Here is a 21,240-nt window from a genome sequence, read left to right as displayed (position 1 = left end):
AGCGGTTCGGGCTGTAGCTGTGTCTAAAGGTCCTATGGAAATTAACATGGGGAAAACAACACGTTTTGGGACCCCCCTTTTTTCTCGGCCCCTGCTTGACGAATCTACCCAAGACTTTCAGGGAAGAAGCCAAAGAAGCGGAGCGGAACGGAACGGGCCATCTTCTTTGAGGAATTCGCGAAGATTCAACAACCGACGCCAAAGTTATTCCCAATAGAATGTTGCAGATTTCCTATGGAAACTAGGTCCTAACTATATATACCTACTGGCGACCCCCCACACCAAGGAAGGAAGCGGCCGCACTCGCGTGGTCAGTTGTAAAGGATTAATTTAATTTATTGAACAAACAGGACGCGTTTCGGTGAACGTGTCGTTTTCCCCTGTATCAACCTGGTTACAAAGTTTGCCGCCATTTAAAGCATTCAAAAACAACCCTAACTATATATACCTACTGGCGACTGCCAGTAGGTGATATATAAATATATATATATATATACATACATATATGACAGCTCCAATTCCTCTGCAATACCCAGCCGGGTCAGAAGAAATACAGCACTCACGGGGTTTTACAGCTTTCAGCAAAGGTTTATTTCAAGAACAAAGACGTTTCGGGAAAGAATCCCTTTGTCAGTGTTCACATCCGAACGCATTGCACGGCACCATTATGTATGTTCACTAGGGTCATTGAAACAAACAAAGGACATCAGCAAACATTCAAGTTTGCGCGCCATCTTTAAATGTGCATTTCATTAAAAAAACATTTTCATAATATATGTTTCAATCATGTTATTCTAACAATTCATCACGCCGTGTATCGGCAAAGAATGTAACACAGAAGGTGCGCTATCTAATGTTACATCAATCATGAGGTCTTACTTGCACTGATTACCTGAGCATCGATTTCCTGAGAGAATGATGTTATAAAACCTATAACATCTCCTTAAAAATACGAATATCGTATATTTTAAAGGACCAGTTTTCAGATGATGTCTTGCCGTGTATCGGCAATTACAGCCTAGATGGCCGCGTAGATCTCGGGATGATATCGTGAACAGGTAATATTTGACATGCCCCAGACATTTCTAGTACCCAACGTGATTTAGATGTACAGGTGCATTTTCAATTCGGAATTTTAATAAACCCTTATATAAAACAAACATATTCTCATGGTGCTGAATATCCTCTCAACCATTCATTATTGCACCTTGACATTCACTATTTTCCAGATATTGGTATTTGTAATGAAATGCACATTTAAAGATGGCGCGCAAACTTGAATGTTTGTTGATGTCCTTTGTTTGTTTCAATGAACACTGACGAAGGGATTCTTTCCCGAAACGCGTTTGTTCTTGAAATAAACCTTTGCTGAAAGCTGTAAAACCCCATGAGTGCTGTATTTCTTCTGACCCGGCTTGGTTTTGCACAGGAATTGGAGCTGTCATTTGTTACGCGGGACACCGCCGCAAAACAGCACCCGCTTTTGAGTGACTCGTGGTACAGGTGTAAAAGGAGCTTGGATATATATATAGGGACGCAGAATACCATAAATTGATTAAAAAACTCAAGGCAAATAAAAATGTGATCTTACGCCAATCAGATAAGGGCGGCAATGTCGTTCTATGGACTAGGAAACAGTACATGGAAACGGCGTTGGGTCAACTTACACACCGTGACTGCTATAAAAGAACTAATGTAATGGAAGTACAGCAGGCACATAAGGACATTTACTCCAAACTGATGGCGTGGAGAAGTATAGGCCTGCTTACGTTGGAGGAATACAAATATGTTAAGGTGGATTGTCCAACTACCCCTGTTATATATTTTATTCCGAAAGTACATAAGGACCCACTACACCCTCCTGGCCGTCCTATTATATCTGCTCAGAATAGTATCTTGGAAAATGTCAGCAGGTACATAGACTTTTTCCTGCAAGAACATGTCAAAGCTCTACCGTCATTTGTCCTAGATACTGGTGATGTGCTTAAAAAGATGTCCAATTTCAAGTGGGAACTGGGATATCTGCTAGTGGCAATGGACGTGTCATCTCTCTATACCAGTATTGTTCATAGGGATGGTATTCGAGCTGTTAAGCATTTCCTTAAAAACAGACCTCTATGCTATCAGGAACATTCCAAAATGTTATTGGCCATGATCACACTCTGCCTCGAAAATAATGTGTTTCTTTTTTCTAATCAGCTGTTTTTGCAGACTAGGGGAGTAGCCATGGGGGCCGGTTTCTCTCCCAGTTACGCATGTTTACACATGGGTTACTGGGAGGAACAGGTCCTCATGGTGGATTTTAACTTGACCATGACCACCAAAGTCAAAACATGGTGGAGATATATAGATGACCTCTTTTTTATCTGGAAGGGCTCCATGGAGGATGCATCTGCATTTATAGAGGAACTCAATGTAAACAGATTGAACTTAAAGTTCACTAGTAACATGAGTGAGGAATCTGTTGTGTTCCTAGATGTTGAATCCTATGTCAATAATGGTCAGTTGGAAAGTAGACTCCACCGCAAACCTACGGCTGGCAATGCCCTACTGCATGCAAGCAGCCAACATCCTGCACATCTGATTAGGAGTATCCCCTATGGGGAAATGCTCCGCATCAGGAGAATCTGTAGTAACAATGAGGATTGTGAAAGAGCACAGTATGCATGCAGGGCTAGATTTCTGGAGAGGGGCTACACTAACTCCTGCATTGATAACGCTATGAAGAGAGCGAACAAATGTGATAGAAAGACACTGTTGGACCCAGATACAAACTCTGGTAGGGTCCCCAAACTAACATCACACAATGTAGTGCGCTTGATCACGGGCTATAGTAACCAACATCAGGCCATTCATAAAATTGTTAAACAACATTGGCCCTTAATTAGCAGTGATCCAGTAATAGGCAGAATGATCAGTAAATCCCCTAATATCACCTTTAGAAAAGCGAGGTCCATGCAGGACAGCCTGGTATCCAGTAGTCCCGAAATAACCACGGGCTCGTGGTTGGATGGAAGCAAGGGCTTTCTACGTTGCTCTTCTTGTAAGGCCTGCAAGACTGAGGTCAGCAGATCTGAATACATGTCCCCACTGTTTCCCACTCCTATCAAAATCAAGCAGAAGTTGAATTGTAGATCGGAATTCGCAGTATATGTACTGGAATGTCCATGTGGTCTGAGGTATGTGGGCATCACCAGACCTCATGTGTACAAAAGGATCTTACAACACTTGCGTGCTATCACCAATGCAGATCCTACATATCCGGTCGCCAGGCATTTTGGTAAGGTTCATGCTAGAAATGCCTCACTTCTGTTATACTTTGTGATTGACACTGTACCACCACAGAGAAGATGTGGAGATAGGGAGGCCCTACTTAGGAAATTGGAGACTAGGCATATCATCCTCCTAGATTCAAAGATACCTAATGGGCTCAACAACAGTGAGGATTGTTACACTCATTTATGAATTGGCGGCTTGCTAAAACAATTGGTCCAACACTATATTATACTAACAGCTATATATATTGTTACTGACTGCTTCTGAGTAATTAGCAGCAATCCATTGTGAAATGCCCCGAGAGTAAGTCCTCCACACGTACTTTAATTACATGAAAGTTAATATCATATTCATGATTTTAATTTCACTGGTAGCACGTTCATATTTAATTGCACAATGTTATATGTCTTGATCTTCATGCACAATGAAGCTGGCGCAATTTTGCACAAAGTGTTTTGCCCACTTGGGCATGATTGACTAACACTATAATGCCATACACAGTCATAGCTAATTTGAAAGCACTTTCTACCCACTTGGGCAGGATGTTATGCTGGTCCGTCTAGTATTATGTATTATATTGTATATACATGTTTTTAGCATTTAAAATGTGGCTGCACAATATTTCCCTCCTGTTGCTGACAGATCAGTATACGGCAGAGGGAAAATAATGCATAACAATATATACTCTAGCCGTGGAGGCAATGACTGGGAATATTTATTGTTTTATGACAGTTCGTAAGTGTAATTGTTTTAACATTATTCGTAACTGCCTCACCTCTTATACAATTTCTATACATGACGGTTTAATCAATTATTATTCATTAATATTGCATAATGTCCTTTTGTGTTAGTTACTAAGTTGGACTGTTAGGATTAATCCTTTAAGCATATGTGGCAGACTGTCAAGCGAGCAATAGTATCTCTTCTATTTTCATTATTGCAATTAACTGTGTGCACTTTAAAAAAGGGTGATCGGCCTCATGACAGTGTCATGTGATCAAGGCTTTGTGAAGCCGAAACGCGTCATGGCGGACTGGTGTTGGGTGTCTAATTAAAATATTCTCGCACTATCTACGGGTCTGGCATCGTCTTCTGTTCGAGTGTCTACTTGCTTGAAAGACGTCTACATACCGAATATATATATATATATATTCCAACTGCTTTTTGGCGAGAAAGACGCCGCCTTTTTTTTCCATGGCGGGCTGCAGTCGGGTACGCCGACCCCATGAAAACCAAACCAGAGTCTTTTTTTTCTTTAAAACAACAGACTGCAGCCATAATCATTCTCCTTCATTGAAATTTAATATTGGCACAAACAGCATCCGACGCGTTTCACAACCGCTGCTGCTTGTTCACAGGTACGGGTAGCCAAGCTACCATCACAATAAAGTTATATTCAAAACAAACACCATGTGACATATTTTTTGTAACAAGTGAAAACAGACTTTGTCAAATAAACAGTGCATTTCACATTGGTCCAACTCATATTTGGTACAATTTAGAAACCAAATCAGTAATTCAACATAATTCAAAATTAAATATTTACAATGGATAGAAAATGTTGGTCATTTCAAACCGTAGTATTTCCAGAATTGTTAGTATGCTGGTCTCGAACCGCAGTCACCACAACAAATTGTGCCGTCATAAAAGAAAATCAGTACTGCTCTAACATATTGAGCTATTCTAACACATCCAAAGTCCATGAGTTACTTTATAACTCATCAATGTTTTATACTGCCCCAGTGGGCTAAATCATACAACAATGTTTAACTATCATGCTAGCTTCACACTGGTTTTCGGCGCATTTAAATAAACAGTGTATTTCACATCGGTCCAACTTATATTTGGTACAATTTAGAAACCAAATCAGTAATTCAACATAATTCAAAATTAAATATTTACAATGGATAGAAAATGTTGGTCATTTCAAACCGCTGTATTTCCAAAATTGTTAGTATGCTGGTCTCGCACCCCAGTCACCACGTCAAATCTTGCCGTCATGAAAGAAAATCAGTGCTGCTCTAACATATTGAGCTATTCCAACACATCCAAAGGCCATGAGTTATTTTATAACTCGTCCTTGTTTTATACCGCCCCAGTGGGCTAAATCATACAACAATGTTTAACCATCATGACGGCTTAATACTGGTTTTCAGCACATTTAAAATAACACCCATGTGGGCTTCTGGCACTACTCCTCACAACACTTTAATGATTCATGGTTATTCGCACCCAATCACTGATATACTTTTGCCCACCTGGGCTATTGTTTACCTTCACTTTCACCCTAGTGGGCTTCACAAAGGGGTTAAGGGACCGCATACATTGTGCACATTTGACTGCAACAATGCTTGTGTCAATGCCTGAGTCATTCTGAAAGTGCATAGACATTGTCTGGGTTCCTAGAGTGCTAGTAATTGACAGCAGGATAAGTTTATGAACACTTATGGTTCAGCAGAGTGATTAGATAAGGACATGCTTCTATCAGGATAATTGTAGGAGTGGACACAGACTCAGAGTGATTCCAGACAAGCATGACAACTACCAGGACTTTTTCAGGACAGACTCAGTAGTCTGCAAGGGGTTAATGAACTGCCTACATTGTGCATATTTGACTGTACCACTGCTTGTCCCAATGCCTGAGTCATTTTACAAGTGCATAGACAGTGACTGGGTTCCTGAAGTGCTAGTAGTTGACAGCAGGATACGTTTATAAGCGCTTATGTTTCAGCAGAGTGATTAGATAAGGACATGTTTCTGTCAGGATGATTGTAGGAGTTGACACAGACTCACAGTGTGATTCCAGACAAGCATGACTATTACCTGGAGTTTTGCAGGACTGACTCAGTAGTCTGCAAGGGGTTAAGGGACCGCATACATTATGCACATTTCACTGTACCACTGCTTGTCTCAATGCCTGAATAATTCTGCAAGTGCATAGACAGTGACTGGTTTCCTAGAGTGCTAGTAGTTCACAGCACAATAAGTTTATAGGTGCTTATGGTTCAGCAGAGTGATTAGATAAGGACACGCTTCTATCAGGATGATTGTAGGAGTGGACACAGACTCAGTGTGATTCCAGACAAGCATGACTACTACCAGGACTTTTTTAGGACAGACTCAGAAGTCTGCAAGGGGTTAATGGACTGCCTAAGTAGTGCATATTTGACTGTACCACTGCTTGTCTCAATGCCTTAGTCAATCTGCAACTGCAGAGACAGTGACCGTGTTCCTAGAGTGCTAGTAGTTGACAGCAAGATACGTTTATAAGCACTTATGTTTCAGCTGAGAGATTAGATCAGGACATGCTTTTGTCAGGATGATTGTACGAGTGGACACAGACTCACAGTGTGATTCCAGACAAGCATTACTATTACCTGGACTTTTTGAGGACTAACGCAGTAGTCTTCAAGGGGTTAAGGGACAGCATACATTGTGCACATTTCACTGTACCACGGCTTGTCTCAATGCCTGTGTAATTCTGCAAGTGCATAGACAGTGACGTGTTTCCTAGAGTGCTAGTAGTTCACAGCACAATAAGTTTATAAGTGCTTATGTTTCAGCAGAGTAATTAGATAAGGACATGCTTCTGTCGGGATGATTGCAGGAGTGAACACAGACTCACAGTGTGATTCCAGACAAGCATGACTATTACCTTGACCTTTGTAGGACTGACTCAGTAGTCTGCAAGGGGTTAAGGGACCGCATACAGTGTGCACATTTCACTGTACCACTGCTTGTCTCAATGCCTGATTCATTCTGCAAGTGCATAGACAGCGACTGGGTTCCTAGAGTGCTAGTAGATGACAGCACAATAAGTTTATACGCTCTTATGTTCCAGCAGAGTGATTAGATTAGAACATGCTTCTGTCGGGATGATTGTAGGAGTGGACACAGACTCACAGTGTGATTCCAGACAAGCATGACTATTACCTGGACTTTTGCAGGACTGACTCAATAGTCTTCAAGGGGTTAAGGGGCAGCATACGTTGTGCATATTTCACTGTACCACTGCTTGTCTCAATGCCTGAGTAATTCTGCAAGTGAACAGACAGTGACTGGTTTCCTAGAGTGCTAGTAGTTCACAGCACAATAAGTTTATAAGCGCTCATGTTTCAGCAGAGTGATTAGATAAGGACATGCTTCTGCCGGGATGATTGTAGGAGAGGACACACACTCACAGTGTGATTCCAGACAAGCATGACTATTACCTGGACCTTTGCAGGACTGACTCAGTAGTCTGCAAGGGGTTAAGGGACCGCATACATGTGCAAATTTGACTATACCACTGCTTGTGTCAATGCTTGAGTCATTTTGCAAGTGCATAGACAGTGACGTGTTTCCTAGAGTGCTAGTAGTTCACAGCACAATAAGTTTATAAGTGCTTATGTTTCAGCAGAGTAATTAGATCAGGACATGCTTTTGTCAGGATGATTGTACGAGTGGACACAGACTCACAGTGTGATTCCAGACAAGCATTACTATTACCTGGACTTTTTGAGGACTAACGCAGTAGTCTTCAAGGGGTTAAGGGACAGCATACATTGTGCACATTTCACTGTACCACGGCTTGTCTCAATGCCTGTGTAATTCTGCAAGTGCATAGACAGTGACGTGTTTCCTAGAGTGCTAGTAGTTCACAGCACAATAAGTTTATAAGTGCTTATGTTTCAGCAGAGTAATTAGATAAGGACATGCTTCTGTCGGGATGATTGCAGGAGTGAACACAGACTCACAGTGTGATTCCAGACAAGCATGACTATTACCTTGACCTTTGTAGGACTGACTCAGTAGTCTGCAAGGGGTTAAGGGACCGCATACAGTGTGCACATTTCACTGTACCACTGCTTGTCTCAATGCCTGATTCATTCTGCAAGTGCATAGACAGCGACTGGGTTCCTAGAGTGCTAGTAGATGACAGCACAATAAGTTTATACGCTCTTATGTTCCAGCAGAGTGATTAGATTAGAACATGCTTCTGTCGGGATGATTGTAGGAGTGGACACAGACTCACAGTGTGATTCCAGACAAGCATGACTATTACCTGGACTTTTGCAGGACTGACTCAATAGTCTTCAAGGGGTTAAGGGGCAGCATACGTTGTGCACATTTCACTGTACCACTGCTTGTCTCAATGCCTGAGTAATTCTGCAAGTGAACAGACAGTGACTGGTTTCCTAGAGTGCTAGTAGTTCACAGCACAATAAGTTTATAAGCGCTCATGTTTCAGCAGAGTGATTAGATAAGGACATGCTTCTGCCGGGATGATTGTAGGAGAGGACACACACTCACAGTGTGATTCCAGACAAGCATGACTATTACCTGGACCTTTGCAGGACTGACTCAGTAGTCTGCAAGGGGTTAAGGGACCGCATACATGTGCAAATTTGACTATACCACTGCTTGTGTCAATGCTTGAGTCATTTTGCAAGTGCATAGACAGTGACTGGGTGCATAGAGTGCTAGTAGTTGACAGCAGGATAAGTGTATAAGCGCTTATGTTTCAGCAGAGTGATTAGATTAGGACATGCTTCTGTCAGGATGATTGTAGGAGTGGACACTGACTCACAGTGTGATTCCAGACAAGCATGACTATTACTTGGACTTTTGCAGGACTGACTCAATAGTCTTCAAGGGGTTAAGGGGCAGCATACATTGTGCACATTTCACTGTAGCACTGCTTGTCTCAATGCCTGAGTAATTCTGCAAGTGAACAGACAGTGACTGGTTTCCTAGAGTGCTAGTAGTTCACAGCACAATAAGTTTATAAGCGCTTATGTTTCAGCAGAGTGATTAGATAAGGACATGCTTCTGCCGGGATGATTGTAGGAGAGGACACAGACTCACAGTGTGATTCCAGACAAGCATGACTATTACCTGGACTTTTGCAGGACTGACTCAGTAGTCTGCAAGGGGTTAAGGGACAGCAAACATTGTGCACATTTGACTGTAACACTGCTTGTCTCAATGCCTGAATGATTCTGCAAGTGCATAGACAGTGACTGGGTTCCTAGAGTGCTAGTAGCTGACATCAGGATACGTTTATAAACACTTATGTTTCAGCAGAGTGATTAGATAAGGACATACTTCTGTCAGGATGATTGTAGGAGTGGACAGAGCTGCTTTAGAGCCACAGAACGGGTCCGCTGAGCTGCTTTAGAACAAGAGAACCAGGTCAGCAGAGCTGCTGTAGAGCCAGAGCACCAGATCAGCAGAGCTGCTTTAGAGCCATAGAACCAGGTCAGCAGAGGTGCTGTAAAGACAGAGATACCAGGTGTAATGGCTGGATTTTCTGTTTAGATGGGATCAGCCCCCAGGGGCCCCTGTGACCCAGCCAAAACGTACTCACCTTCCCTTCTTAGATCGTATTTACACTGAGTAGATATAACAATGAATTTACAGATCGCACCTAAGAATGGGGAATGACAATGTACATATATGGATTTTCTACAATATCTTATTCACATCAGTTGGCCTCGCGGTCGCCTCGACCCAGACCGTTCTACCCCAGGGCAGATCTGACACACAATCCGGCGTGTCTACACACGGGCCTGCAGAACCCAATGCTCTCTTTTCCAGCGTTCGCGATCCTGCGAAACATCCACGGCAGTGTCCCTCCTGCCGCTCTCACTTAGTCTTATACCACAATCCGGTGGCTTTACACGGCAGTATCCATCCTGCCGCTCTCATTAACGCCGCATATCAACGACGACCACATTCCTATGAAACATTATTGGGATGATATCTCGACGGTCTACTTGGGATAAAACTACAATAATAACTTTGGATATGGGTCCAGATTGTATAGTGTACTCGTTGCTTTTGACATCAGAGGTTCACTCACTCCCTATTTATGTGATCACCACTTGCCTGATTGGGATTACTCGTCCATTCATGCGCCTAGCCTTCACCTAGGAGTTGCGTTTACCAAGATTGAACATAAGCACCAGGCACACGGTAATTCTATATGAATTAGGGCATTTATTAACCATAAACATAAATCACATTACTATGCAGCATTACATTTGCACAAGAAATAAAAGAGAAAGATTAGGGTGCACGCACTATAAGGACTGGTTGGACTTCACCTGGTTAATAGGAAATCGGGACTCGGCAGTCATCTAGGCTCCTGTCTCGTCTCTGGGTCCTGGCTCGCCTTGCAGTCACCCTCAGCCGTCACAGGTACACGTCTGCACCGCTAGGCTCAAACTCGTCTGCTCTCCCTCAGGACCTCGGAACCTTGCTGTTAATTAGCTACCGTCTCTCTCTCTCTCTCTGTATTTAGTGCGCTCCGCGCCACTTCTCGTTCAGTCTATTTTCAGAGAGTTTCGGTCTTAAATCTTTCTCCGACTTCAAAGATGGCGACTTGTCCACCATGAAAATGAATAATGGCAGAGATGCTAACGGCTAGATGCCGCCTACGGACTGACTGACTGAAAGACTAACACCTTCGCTAATATCAAAGCCCGTTCCTTCATGGAAATTCACGGCCAGTAACCTGCCGCCCACCAAATTCTTGTACCTCCCCGTACCAAGGACACTTTCCCAGCCGGCCGGCCTGAAGTTGTGTCTTCGGAGTGGAGAAAAATACATTCCTTCGATAAGGGTCAGCCTGAACCGGTTCTCTCCAAGCGAACAACAGCTTGAAACTAAAACATTACACTTCACCTAGAAAGCCTTCTCGAGCTACCAGGCAGAAAGCAAAATGGAGTCTGTCTCGCTTAAGGCCTACGGAGCCCATAATATACATAGCTCCATGAGAAACAGATCGGCATGTTAGCAAATGAATAAATCATGACTAATACCCATATATCTAACCCCTAACTTAAATTCATAAGCCTTACTCTAAGGGAAATGGCACAAAAATGCCCTTATATCTATAAGACAGGGTCCCTGTCTATCGGCCTAATCCCTATGCTATGAGGGTGATAGGCTGGAGTCACTCTCCATCATTCTCCTTCTCCAGAGGGCTGGCAGAAAGACAGCCATAACATTACACCCCTTGACTTCAGTCTATCATCCACAAACTAAATGGAACTAACGTCAGTAGACGAATAATATGAAACAAAACTAACTGATCTACGACTCTTTGTAACTCTAAAAAATTGTAGCAGGGAAGGGATACACTGAATGAAGCAGCAAATCACTATAAGGACACAAACAACAATAATAACCCCTCCCAAAATTTGTCGTAAAAAATGCATGTCAGGGAGCCAATTAAAAAGCCAGTCAAAGAAACCCTGATCTATGTGTTCCCTAATTTCTGCCGTCAAGTCGTGGAGTTTAATAATATGGGACTGGATATCTTTAGAATGGTCAGACAAATTAAAACAGCATAGACCCTCAAATTCAGAGCACTCATGCCCGTGTTTTAGCAACAAATAATCGATGGCGGCACGATTTTGTAAAATAGCTCTACGTTCACCTTGGGAATCTAATAATAAATCCGATAAAACGGTAGAAGTCTGGTTGATCGATTTAACCATCCAACAGGCCATTTTGCCGATTGTTTTGGCATTATAAACAGCTAATGCAGGAACACCAATAATAGAAAAAGCTAAACCAAGATATTCAGATTTGGAAAAAAGATGAACAGAGGAATCACAGTCTTCATGTAATGAAATAGAGTCTCGAACAATACGGGAATGTGAAGGAGGATGTGAAGAAAACATTAGCAAACTTAATCTAGTGATGGCACATGGGCCACCAGAAATATTCGCAGGAATATAGGGCCAAGATGAATTCCCGCATGAAAAGAGCCATCCAGCCGGTAACAACATTGAACGATAATGGCTAGTGGCAACAACTAAACTTTTGCAAGTCATATTGTTCTTCACTGAAAAACATGAATTAGGAAGTCTTTTCATACATAACAAACGCTGATGAAATGAAAAAGTAGTAGCGGCTTGGAGTTTCAACCGCAAACATTCAGAGATGGCCTTAGGATTACAGGTCATCATGAAGCAAAAGTCACCAGGGGTAATATTAAAAGTAGTAATTCTGGAATTAAGTAGGACATCTTGGTCTGGAAGAAGAGTACATGAGGGACAATATTCATGGGCCAAAAAGTCGCCCAAAATGACATTAGGTCGGGCACTGGATATATTAAATACGTGACGAAGAGTTTCAGTAGATGCGGGGACAGCGACCAAACAGGTCGATAATATGTCAGTAACGCTCTTCATGGGGGTAAGGCAAAAATGCGGAGAGTTCGTCACTCGCTTCGCGAGTGTGATCCAGAAGTTGGAGGACTTCTGCCACGCGGATCGCGTGGCTCTTGTTATCCCATCACTCGGCGTCGGTAGATCCTCTCCTCTCCCGGCGTAGCAGGCCAAAAGGAGTCCAGCGCCGACACATCCTGCAGCAGCAGTCCAGAGAATGATCTGAAAGAATACAAACACAGGCCTTAATCATTCTCGTAAATAACATTTGTCAGCTGGGACAGCTTCCCAGCCATCTTTCCCTGGCTTCATCACCAAAACGGTGTTGTCATGACCAGTCGCAATAATATCAGCCTGTTCAGGAGGATTTTTAGGCGATTGCACCCATATTTTAGCTCCAGGAAGATCAGAAGATCCGAAGCCTTTTTGTCCACGCACAGTTAGCAACGTTGGGGCAGAGCCTTTTTTGATCTCACCACTGAAGACAGGCATAATCAATAACTGAGCAACACGGTCAGACTTTTTGATAAACAAATCCATCTCACTGCTATTAAGCAAGAGAACCTTAATCTCTCCCTGATAATCACTGTCGATCACACCACCAAGGACTTGAACACCTTTCAGGGCCAGGCCAGATCTAGGGGCAATTAATCCAAAACTACCGGCAGGTATAGAGACACCAATGCCAGTTTCAACAATGATTCGATCTTTTCCTGGGAAGTGTACATCATTTAAAGCATGCAGGTCGAGGCCTGCGGAACCTGGAGTAGCTCTACACGGAGCCAAAGCACCGGGGGTAATTTCCCAATATGTGACCGTAGCAGCAACAGAATTAGGTTTTGCATCAACATGTGGAGGAAACAAACGCATCAAAGGAGATTCAGCATGCAACAAAGGACGATTATTAAGAATTAACAAAGCTTGAAGTAAGACATCTCTCCACTGGCTGTAACGGTCATCAGTCAACTTGCGCAACTGTTCTTTCAACAAACCATTCATTCTCTCAATCAGTCCTGAAGCTTGTGGATAATATGGAATGTGAAATACCCAGTCGATATTGTTTTCCATACAGAATTCCTGCACCAATCTTCCACGAAAGTGGGATGCATTGTCCGATTGAATTTGGAATGGGACACCATAATATAGAATAATCAGTTCCAGGGTTTTAATTGTATTCACTTGGGTAGCATTCTTGCAAGGGAAAGCGACCAAAAGGCCACTATAAGTATCAACTGCTGTACAAATGTATTGACAATTTCTGCTCATGGGGAGCGGACCAATATAATCAATCTGCCAAATTTGGGCGGGCAATTTACCTCGATGTAAGTGACCTCGAACAATTTGAGGCACCTCTTTCTTTCTAGAATGCTGGCAAATGGGACAATGTAGAATGGCATCTTTAATTAAAGAAAAGGGAATATGAATTCCTCTATCAGCAGCCCACCTGTTAGTGGCTTTCTCTCCAAAATGTCCTGCTTTCTGATGGGCCCATTTCGCCAATCCCGCCAAATCAGAATCTTGCATGTCAACCACTGCCTCAGAAATTTTAGACTGTTCATCTGCAATGTTATGGAAAAATTTGCCAAGGGAATCTATTGGAGTATGAGCATCCACGTGAAAGATTGTTACAGTACTGTGCGGAAGCAGTTCCCAAATTTCTTGCCACAATTCTTTACCCCATAATTCCTTGGAGTGCAGTTCCCAATTGTGCGAATGCCATGTAGGCAACCACACCGCTAGTCCATTTGCAGTGGACCAAGAATCAGTGAAAATATGACATGTACCTGGTAACTCCTGTTTCAAAACTTGGTAAATCGCATAAAGTTCAGCATATTGACTACTCTTACCATCTCCAGTGGTGCTCAATAATTTCTTAGTAGTCGGGTTATAGGAGACAGCTTTCCAATGTCTCTTGTCACCAATGAACTTCGCAGAACCATCCGTAAACCACACATGTTTTCTATCCTCCACGGACAGATCATCAAATGATTTACCCCACTGCACGGGAGACTCCTGCACTACGGGAACCGAACGCTCACTCTCAGCTTCATTGGAGGGCGCCTGCGCCACTCGCTCATGTAAAACCGCCACACCTTTCGGACCCACACGTGCCCTGTCCTGAATGTACCATTTCCATTTAATCACACTAGCCTCCTGAGCATGTCCAATTCGATGGGACTTCGGTGAACTCAAAACCCACTGCATGATGGGAATCTCAGGCCTCAAAATCACAGCATGGCCTAAAGTCAATTGCTCGGTGTCCACCAGAGCCCAATAACAAGCAAGCAACTGTTTTTCAAAAGGAGAATAACGCTCACCAGCCTCTGGTAGCTTTTTGGTCCAAAAACCTAATGGCACTTTTTGTCTGCCCTGCTTTTGCCACAAACTCCAATTGGCATACAGACCTTCCACGGACACATTCAAATCCACATTACCCTCACTCACGGGCCACAAATCCAAAGCATACTGAATAGCTTCTTTAGCCAAATCAAAAGCAGTCTGTTGAGGTTCACCCCACTCAAACGCATTCTTTTTACGAGTGACTCGATACAGTGGAGCCAAGATTCGACTCAAATGTGGAATATGTTGGCGCCAAAATCCAAACAACCCAATAAAGGATTGCGCCTCTTTCCTATTTCTGGGAACAGCAAAATCAAGTATTTTACGTTTAACTTGTGGGATCACTTCTCTGTGACCTTCATGCCAATTAATTCCTAGAAATTTCACAGCTTGGGATGGAGTTTGTAATTTATCAGGATTAATTTCCCAGCCTTTTGCTCGCAAACAGTCAATGATCTGATCCAAATGAGACTGTACTTGGTCTTGCGTTTCACCTTGAATCAAAATGTCGTCAATATAATGACAAATCTGAACTTGTGGAATCGTAGGCACTTCAGACAAATGTTCCGCCACCAGCCGGTGACAGATTGTAGGGCTATGTACATAGCCTTGAGGAAGACTCCGGAACGTCATTTGACGTCCATTCCATGTAAAACTGAATTGTTCTTGGCATTCGGGGGCAATTGGAATCGAAAAGAATGCATTAGCAATATCGATAGAAGCATACCATGTACCAGGATGCTTTTGAATTCTCTCAATCAATGTAACAATGTCGGGCACTGCCACAGTCAATTTAGGTGTATGTTTGTTCAATTCTCGATAATCAACAGTCATGCGCCAAGAGTTGTCACTTTTGCGCACGGGCCAAACAGGATTATTCCAAGCGGATGTGACCGGAGTAATGACTCCCGCGTCAACCAAATCCTGAATCGTAGCTGTAATTTCTTCATGACCACCTGGGATGCGATATTGTTTCTGAGAAATCACTTTCGTTGCTAAAGGGATCTTAATAGGTGGCATGCGTAAACGGCCAACCCGTACGGGTCTGGTCGAAATGTACTGTCTAGCACCAAACTGATAGTAACCATCATCCAAATGCAAAGTCATACCTTTCAAGATGTCAATTCCAATAATGTATTCCAAAAGTGGCACAACCAACACAGAGTATTCTCTACGAGGAATCCTACCAATTTTAATCTCAAGTGCAGTTTGAACTGCGGGCGTTTCTTTACCACCCAGGCCGGTAATTGTAAAAGATTGTCCATGAAATTTTCTCGACTTGCCATGAATTAAAGTGGCCTCCGCCCCAGTATCAACCAACGCTCGGGCCCTTTGGATATTACGATGTTTCCAAAAAATCTCAATATCTACATATGGTCTGTAATCTCTGTGGGCCCACCTGCGTACCGGAGCTTGACCTATTTCCTAGTCATTTTTCCTGCGTTCAGTCAACCAAGACAGATCAGGGTAGATGTTTTCAGTTTTTTTCGGTATCAGAATTTCTTGTTCATATCCGTCTCCAGTACGAAACGGATTAGTATCATGTTCAAAAAATTGTGAATGACGGTCAGAGAGTCTATTACGATCCTCCCTCCTTCGTACATCAGGGGAATAACTCCTTGCATCTCTATGTCTGCTAGAACCACGATCATCTCTTCCCCTTTCACGATCATCCTCTCTCCCCCTCCCATCACTACGACGGGGGGAACCACCACGTTCTTGGCGCCGGTCATCACGGCGATCAGAATTCACACGTCGTCTCTCATCACCACTGTCATCCGAACCACGATCATAATCATTCTTTCGCACACGACGGGCACCTTCCTTCCGATCCAAACCACGCTTACGGAACATATCCCATAGGATATTATTGGGTTCACCATCGATCTCTTCCCTTTTCACACCATCAGCAACGAGAGCAAGAAACATGTCACGTCTAGAGAACTTATAGTCCCCACCAGTACGACCCTCAGGTCGGGATTGTCTTTCAGGTTTAAACCATTCACCCAACTCACCAAGCTGACGAACAGACTCAAGCACAGCAGACAAAGGATTGCCAGTTTGATTAATCAATAAAGTCATCATGACCTGCTTGTAAGCAACAGGAGAAGAACGGATAATGCGATTACGCACAGAAGATGTTAAAAGACCATCCAATAATCTGTCAGCAGTACTAAGGAAGATACAGGTTTTCATGACTTCTTCCTTTAAACGTTGCGACGCATCGCGCAGAGTATACCACGGCTTTTCATCAGAGGGCCAATCAGACTCAGTTGGATATTTATGATTACAGCCATCAGACGCAAGCTGGAGCAAAGAAGTTTGAACATTACCATTAAAATTCCGAAAATGGTCCTGAATAGTAGAATCAGAACTCAAAGAGCAAAATCGTAAGCAATCAACGGCATCGAGCATAATACCGGAAGCGCCAAGCTCATAAAGGCGCACCATCCAGGTAAGCAAAGACTCACCAGGTCGTTGTTTAAATCGTTGCAGGATGTCACTGATCTCCTGCTGAGTAAAATCTTCAATACAATCAAGAGCGATACCACCCGGATTACCAGGGGCTTGTTGTAATTTCCGTCGGAAAATCGGGTGAGCAGAAACTGCGGGAAGAGCTTCCGAGGAAGCCCGCATCTTAGATTTAACATCACAATCAGGGCAAGCTACGTCGTCCGCACGGGAAGAACGAGCACGGTCACAATCGGGAGTTGAATCAATGCACGAAGCAGATTTACAATCACGTCCGGGGCGAGAAGACTCGCGCTTGTCACCCTCCTCTGCCGAGGAGTCAGAAGTATGAGAATCCCAGATATTACCGTCCCACTCATCGGGGTTCCAATCCATTCCAGCTTTTGCTACAACCATACGCACTTTGCGTGAAGACACACGTCCACGACGATGTTTATACTTATATCGTGCAATACGGACCGCAGCCCTTTCGGCAATGGTCTGATATGTTTCAAGTTTATCGGCAAGCAATTTATTTTGACAACGCAACAAAGTGTGCGCATTTTGCAACTCAACACACTGTCCTTCCGAATCTTTAAACTGTTTCTGTAGTTGCACAACCCTCTCATGCATTATTCTGTATGCATTAAGAACAATCCACCCTCTGCGTCCTAAAATAGGAAGCTCATCACCCTTCACTACTGGCGCTTTCTGTAGGCACGAAATCACATCAGCAGGCTCCGCCTGCTCCAAGAATGAAGACCAATTTTCGCTCAAACCAGTAGAATCAGCCCACTCACGGGCCAAAGCCTCATAAGGCGTAGACTCCCAGCCGGGAATCTGAATCGGTAGTTTGAAAACCGACGATGACTTTTTCACAAACATAATAATACACAAAAAATATATACACAATTATAAACAAAATTTTATACGTACAAGCCGAGCGCAAACCAACGAGATGAAAACAACACAATGCACACAGGCTTCGTAAACAGTTCGTGACGCCAGATGTAATGGCTGGATTTTCTGTTTAGATGGGATCAGCCCCCAGGGGCCCCTGTGACCCAGCCAAAACGTACTCACCTTCCCTTCTTAGATCGTATTTACACTGAGTAGATATAACAATGAATTTACAGATCGCACCTAAGAATGGGGAATGACAATGTACATATATGGATTTTCTACAATATCTTATTCACATCAGTTGGCCTCGCGGTCGCCTCGACCCAGACCGTTCTACCCCAGGGCAGATCTGACACACAATCCGGCGTGTCTACACACGGGCCTGCAGAACCCAATGCTCTCTTTTCCAGCGTTCGCGATCCTGCGAAACATCCACGGCAGTGTCCCTCCTGCCGCTCTCACTTAGTCTTATACCACAATCCGGTGGCTTTACACGGCAGTATCCATCCTGCCGCTCTCATTAACGCCGCATATCAACGACGACCACATTCCTATGAAACATTATTGGGATGATATCTCGACGGTCTACTTGGGATAAAACTACAATAATAACTTTGGATATGGGTCCAGATTGTATAGTGTACTCGTTGCTTTTGACATCAGAGGTTCACTCACTCCCTATTTATGTGATCACCACTTGCCTGATTGGGATTACTCGTCCATTCATGCGCCTAGCCTTCACCTAGGAGTTGCGTTTACCAAGATTGAACATAAGCACCAGGCACACGGTAATTCTATATGAATTAGGGCATTTATTAACCATAAACATAAATCACATTACTATGCAGCATTACATTTGCACAAGAAATAAAAGAGAAAGATTAGGGTGCACGCACTATAAGGACTGGTTGGACTTCACCTGGTTAATAGGAAATCGGGACTCGGCAGTCATCTAGGCTCCTGTCTCGTCTCTGGGTCCTGGCTCGCCTTGCAGTCACCCTCAGCCGTCACAGGTACACGTCTGCACCGCTAGGCTCAAACTCGTCTGCTCTCCCTCAGGACCTCGGAACCTTGCTGTTAATTAGCTACCGTCTCTCTCTCTCTCTCTGTATTTAGTGCGCTCCGCGCCACTTCTCGTTCAGTCTATTTTCAGAGAGTTTCGGTCTTAAATCTTTCTCCGACTTCAAAGATGGCGACTTGTCCACCATGAAAATGAATAATGGCAGAGATGCTAACGGCTAGATGCCGCCTACGGACTGACTGACTGAAAGACTAACACCTTCGCTAATATCAAAGCCCGTTCCTTCATGGAAATTCACGGCCAGTAACCTGCCGCCCACCAAATTCTTGTACCTCCCCGTACCAAGGACACTTTCCCAGCCGGCCGGCCTGAAGTTGTGTCTTCGGAGTGGAGAAAAATACATTCCTTCGATAAGGGTCAGCCTGAACCGGTTCTCTCCAAGCGAACAACAGCTTGAAACTAAAACATTACACTTCACCTAGAAAGCCTTCTCGAGCTACCAGGCAGAAAGCAAAATGGAGTCTGTCTCGCTTAAGGCCTACGGAGCCCATAATATACATAGCTCCATGAGAAACAGATCGGCATGTTAGCAAATGAATAAATCATGACTAATACCCATATATCTAACCCCTAACTTAAATTCATAAGCCTTACTCTAAGGGAAATGGCACGAAAATGCCCTTATATCTATAAGACAGGGTCCCTGTCTATCGGCCTAATCCCTATGCTATGAGGGTGATAGGCTGGAGTCACTCTCCATCATTCTCCTTCTCCAGAGGGCTGGCAGAAAGACAGCCATAACACCAGGTCAGCAGAGATGCTCTACAGTCAGAGAACCAGGCCAGCAGTGCTGCTTTAGAGGGAGAGAACCAGGTCAGCAGAGCTGTTTTAGAGCCAGCGAACAAGGTCGGCAGAACTGCTCTAGAGTTAGAGAAACCAGGTCAGCAGAGCTGCTTTAGAGGGAGAGAACCAGGTCAGTAGAGCTGCTTTAGAGCCAGAGAACCAGGTCATCAGAGCTGCTCTAGAGCCATAGAACCAGGTCAGCAGAGCTGCTTTAGAGCCCTAGAACTAGGTCAGTAGAACTGCTCGAGAGGCAGAGAACCAGGTCAGCAGAGCTGCTTTAGACCCAGAGAACCAGGTCAGCAGAGCTTCTCTAGAACCTTAGAATCAGGTCAGCAGAGCTGCTTTACAGCCGGACAACCAGGTCAGCAGAGCTGCTGTGGAGCCTGAGAAATCAGGTCAGCAGAGCTCTTTAGAGGGTGAGAACCAGGTCAGCAGAGCTGCTTTAGAGCCAGAGAACCAGGTCAGCAGAGCTGCTCTAGAACCTTAGAATCAGGTCAGCAGAGCTGCTCTACAGCCGGACAACCGGGTCGGCAGAGTTGCTGTAGAGCCTGAGAAATCAGGTCAGCATAGCTGCTTTAGAGTCGGAGAACCAGGTCAGCAGAGGTGCTGTAGAGCCAGAGTAACCAGGTCAGCAGAGCTGCTTTAGAGGGAGAGAACCAGGTCAGCACAGCTGCTTTAGAGCTAGAGTACCAGGCCAGCAGATCTGGTTTAGAGACAGAGAACCAAGTTTGCAGAGCTGCTTTAGAGCCAGAGAACCAGGTCAGCAGAGCTGCTGTAGATCCAGAGAAACGAGGTTAGCAGAGCTGCTTTAGCGGGAGAGAACCAGGTCAGCAGAACTGCTTTAGAGCCAGAGACCAGGTCAGCAGAGCTCGTTAGAGAGAGAGGACCAGGTCAGCAGAGCTGCTTTGGAGCCAGAGAACCAGGTCAGCAGAGCTGCTCTAGAGCCAAAGAACCAGGTCAGCAGTGCTGCTATAGAGCCATAGAACCAGGTCAGCAGAGCTGCTTTACAGCCAGATAACCAGGTCAGCAGAGCTGCTCTAGAGGCAGAGAACCAGGTCAGCAGAGCTGCTTTAGAGCCAGAGAATCAGGTCAGCAGAGCTGCTCTCGAGCCAGAGAAACCAGGTCAGCAGATCTGCTTTAGAGGGAGAGAACAAGGTCAGTAGAGCTGCTTTAGCGGGAGAGAACCAGGTTAGTAGAGCTGCTTTAGAGCCAGAGAACCAGGTCAGTAGAGCTGCTTTAGAGCCA

General features: G+C 44.1%; 1 long non-coding RNA gene across 1 annotated transcript; it reads right to left on the bottom strand.

Annotated features, from left to right (window-relative positions):
* Positions 1–11,283: 11,283 nt before the first annotated feature.
* LOC147698173 (uncharacterized) lies at positions 11,284–14,001 on the bottom strand. Its single transcript, XR_015299324.1, has 2 exons — positions 13,882–14,001; positions 11,284–12,659 (listed from the first exon to the last, which is right to left on the bottom strand). It is a non-coding gene; the product is annotated as an uncharacterized LOC147698173 (long non-coding RNA).
* Positions 14,002–21,240: the final 7,239 nt, after the last annotated feature.

The sequence above is a fragment of the Lissotriton vulgaris genome, chromosome 8 (assembly GCF_964263255.1).
Source record: "Lissotriton vulgaris chromosome 8, aLisVul1.2, whole genome shotgun sequence".
NCBI lineage: Eukaryota > Metazoa > Chordata > Amphibia > Caudata > Salamandridae > Lissotriton > Lissotriton vulgaris.
The sequence above is the reverse complement of the archived record's forward strand: the minus strand, read 5'-3'. Positions and strand labels throughout refer to the sequence as shown.